Here is a 4,865-nt window from a genome sequence, read left to right on the forward strand (position 1 = left end):
GCCCAACGCGTCAGGTATTTAGTTGCAGTAATAATATATCTCGTGCCTGTATTTCCTTGCAGTTTGATAGGTCCTACAAAGTCGATCACCCACTTTTCAAAGGGCTACAATCTCATTTGTGGATTTAAAGGCATCTCATCCCTCCGCGATGGCTTGCCTATCCTTTAACATACATCACATGCTTTGCAATGTTCTTTTGAATCCTGATGAAGGGTGGACCACAACAACCCTGTGCGAAGAATATTTTGCACGGTTTCTCTTCCTGTTTAATGACCTCCCGCGGGGCCCCCATGAGCATCTGCAAGGATACTGCTTCATTCAAACTCTGGTACATACCTTCACAGTATCTCATCATTCCCCATCTTATACAGATGCCCTGCGATGACAGAAAAGTCTGCCGCGCACACCACTAGTTCCTTTTTCTGCTGGATAAAGTAACCTTCTAACATAGTTCCAGTTGTTAGAAAGTGGATTATATCTTCAAAGTGTCCATCCGCTACACGCACAGCAAAAAGCTACGCGTCAGGTAGTCCTTCCTCCAAACTGGTAGGTTCCTCCCCTGTCTCAATGTGCGACAAGTGATCTGGTCCCGGGTTCAACTATCCAGGCTTCACAACAACTTCAAAATCATATTCTTGGAACAATAACAACCACCTGCATATGCATCCCCCCAACACAGGCTTATTGACCAAGTATTTTAGCGTAGAATGATCTGTGTACATCTTGAAGTGTCCCCCTAGCAAATAGTTCCAATATTTCTGGAGTGCGTATACCATAGCGAGTCCCTCGCGTTCAGTGGTGGAGTTGTTATTTTCTGCTTTAGATAATCTATGACTTGCGAATGCGATAGGGTGATCCAATCCTTCTCCGCCTTCTTGTGTATGTATGCCCCTAGTGCTATACATGACACATCAACATGAACATGAAATTCTTTCTTCTAGTTCGGGAAGACAAGAATTGGTGTAGTAATCATTTTCTGCTTCAATATATCCAGGCTTTTCTTACAGTCATCATCACAACAAAATGTGACATCCTTCTTCAGTAGTTTTTCCATCGGCGCGGTGATCTAAGCATAACTCTTGATAAACTTTCTATAGTACCCAGTGTGTCCAAAAGTAGTGCGCAACTGTCCAAATTTAGAACTACCACAATTTTTGCGGGGTCTACCATCAGCCCCTGTTTACAAACCACATGCCCTAGCAGGTTCCCAAAAGGAACAAGAAACGTACATTTCTTGAGGTTGAACGCAATTTGGTATCTTCAGCATGTATCCAGCATCAAGCGTAGGTTCGCTACACGGTTCCTAACCAACCCGAATATAGTCCAATCATCAAAATAGATCTCCAATAATTTATGAATATATTCCCTAAACACTACAACAACGACACGCGAAAATATAGCTGGCGCGTTCTTCAATCCAAAAGGCATGACCATATATTGAAATCAACCCCACTCTGTTGTGAAGGTTGTCTTGCTCCTATCTTCTGACACAATCCTGATTTGGTGGTGTCCCGAGAACCCATTAGTGAAAGAATATGCCTCCTAACCGCCTACATTGTCCAATACCTCATTTGTGAACGGGGTTGGGAATAGATCATGGACACACGCATTGTTCAATGTTCTGAGATCTACGCATATTCTTATTTCATCATTCTGTTTCTTTTCCTATACCACCATCAGACTTACCCAATCAGATTCTTCGACAGGCTTAATAATGCCTGCCGCGAGCATCTTATCTAACTCTACGTAGACCTTCTCCTTGTACTTTGGGTTTAAGTGATATAGTCTCTGCTTCACTGGCTTCGCGTCAGGTTTTAACGTGATCCTCATTACTCCTAAGTCTCTAATTATTCCCTTTAAGTCCGTGAACTTGGTCAGAAATAAGTCCTGATACTTGCGGAGTAATTCAGTGACCTTATCTACCATCGTGGCGTCCCAGTAGTCCCCAATCTTCGCACATTTAGGTTTCGCCTCTGTAACAATGTTTACCTGTGTCATCTTCACTAGCGTGGTTATGTTGGGATTCTCGATTTGTGGTCCTTGAGCCTTGCGCTAGCCTTCTATTTCTATAATATCAATGTTCCTCGGATCTTCATCCTCTTCCTTAGAAGTTACATAATAACACTCTAGTGCACAAGTTAACTGGGTAGCCCAGTCAGGCTGAGTCAATGCTACCTGCTCCTATGGAATTCTAAATATGGCTGCCTTTACTTCTTTTAACGCTTCATTAATACTCTCCCATCCAATATCAAAGTTAAAGGTCATCACAAACCCTTTGCGCAGAGGATCCCATTCATTCGTCCCATGGCGAAGCTTTATTTCTATATATCAGTTCATCGGTATAATGTCCAGAGTGTGACAGAACAGGTGCACCCACTCTGGTTGTGGCCTTTCTCCATAGGGCTGCGTCCATTTAGCCAAATGCATGCGCGAATCATCCTGCCCATCATATTTACCTATGAATCGTACTCGAGGCTTCCCAAACCATGTGTGCATCATCCTTCTACATGCGCGCCGGTCATCAAAGTTTCCTTTGTGCGTACACCACCACCTCGCGGGCATAGCACATAGTACCCAATTCAAGGCTTCGAAACCTTATTTCTCCAACACCTTTCTCTCAAAGCTATCCAAGAAAGCATCTACCTCACTTAATCCATCATAAGTAGGCAGATCTCTCATTTCGATTGATAGGCATCGTAGTGATCTTCTCATCATATTACGGTTAAGTGTGGTTACCTCATGCAACCTGTTCTACCATCGCTCTATCTCCTCATCCGAATTTGAAGTACATGAGCTTTCGTGCTCCCATGAAATTTGTCCATCTGCAGTGGGATTTACCCAGTCTTTCTCTCGCACAGTAATCTTGTATATGTAGTCTAAGTCATCATCGCTTTCATAGTCGTGCATTGGCTCAATGTAGCATGATCCCTCAGCAGGATCCAAAGGTATCACTACACATAGAGAGTTCTTCTCAAAAATCATCTTGCGCTTCTTCAGGTTAATCACCCCATTCATGTCAGTGACCCAATCGATTCCTAAGAGCGTGGGGTATGGATTACTATCATCAACAATCTCTATCACCTCAAAGTTGGCTAATGCACTCGCTCCTTCAATATCCACCATGATTCCATGCGATCGCCCCAGGGGAATTATCTTTTGTTGGTTTGCCATGCGCAACTGGATAGGAGACCACTGCAGCATCGGCTTGCCCATGCGTTCCCATGTCTGCTTCGAGAAAATGTTCACATTCGATCCTAAATCTAGAATTACTTGGTCCATCTCGTATTCCCCAATCTACACAGTTAATCTCATTTATCTTCCTGTTCTATTCTTATGTTTTCAGATCTTCCGGAGTACACGCAGTTCTCATGTCATGGTCCGAGCGCATCTGTTAATGAGTCCCTATAATCCCTTGACCACCTTATTGTCACACAATAGCTTCATACATGTTTCCAGGAACATCATGAGCATTGATTGGTCCATTTCCGGCTCCGGTCTATCTTTGCTTCCTGAAGTGGAGGCATCAACGAAGCTCTTCTTAGCTTCCATAAAAGTTTCTCGAGAGCACTCTAAATCAAACTCTGCTTCCTACATCGGAGCCTTGCAAACCCAAGTACTTTCTTTTGGTTGTTTGCCTTTATCATCTCCCGTTTTAATTCCACTTCGGATCACAATATTCACATTAGGTTCTTCTTCGCGCGGCTCAGACCTCATCATTTTGCAGAATCTGAGTTGGGGGAGGTTGTAGCGCTCCCTTGTCATGTATCTTATCTATCAGCGTAGGACAATATTCCATCTCATGATCGAATAAGGTACAGTACAAACATGACGGACGCGTCAGATTCATACAATCACGGGCATAATTTCGTGGCCCTCCACAATTATAGCATATCAATTGTCCGTGACCTCTCCTAGGTCCTCCTACACCTTGACCTCGTCCGTGCCCCTGGAATCCAATTCGTGCCATCCCTGCGCCTTGGTCTAAGGGTTGTATTTCGGCCTAAACCCTATAGGTAGGAGTTCTATCCATCATTAGCTCATAACTTCTACATGTGCGCTCATATTTTCCCACTGATCTACGAAAATTACAGGACAATAGTTGTGAGCTCTGCGTGTACTTTTGCAACAAATGGTAGTTGTCTGTAGCATGCTTTCCTCCTATTTGACAAATCGTGCACCATAGAGTAGGTGCCACACTTGGTCCTGCTTGTGCTTTTGGTCTTAATGACATTGGTGCTCCTCCGGTGAGGTAATTTGTGAATACTGGGCAACGGTCTTTATCATGACCTTGACCCTTTCATTTCACATACCACACCCCTTCAAGCGCTTTTGGTCAGACTGTTCTGTCCTATTTCAGACTCTGCATCTCGAGGCATAAGTTTTTCAACTACGCATGGATCTGCTGAACTCCCAAGTTATGATCCTGTATTGGGGTCTCATGCAGCCTCATCGCGACCTCTAAAGCTTCTTCCTGAGTTGTTAACCTTTGCTGCGACAACGTGTTCCTCAAATGCGGTGATAGTGATGCTACAAACCATTTGCGGTGTTGTCCATCCATCAGAGTCATGTTAGCTTCGTGAATCATGCACTTCAACATCTGATCCAACTACCAAGGAGTCTCTCTTGGTAGCATCATGATCTCTTTGAACCCAATGATCGACTGCGCTTTTGACTTCGGCCTGCTAAACTCCCTAGTTAGTGTAGCTTGGATAACCGCGATTCTTGCATTTGTATTATCACATGAGTGCTTGACGTACTAGGTCAGCACGCGATCCTGTAGAGTGCTGACCAATGTCGCCTTCTTGATAACATTGTCTGTAACTCCCTGCGCTTCCCTTACGGCTTTTACAATGAACCAAAACTAG

Source organism: Pinus tabuliformis, chromosome 3_1 (assembly GCF_031772625.1).
Source record: "Pinus tabuliformis cultivar Carrire ecotype Pingquan chromosome 3_1, CPIR1, whole genome shotgun sequence".
Lineage (NCBI taxonomy): Eukaryota > Viridiplantae > Streptophyta > Pinopsida > Pinales > Pinaceae > Pinus > Pinus tabuliformis.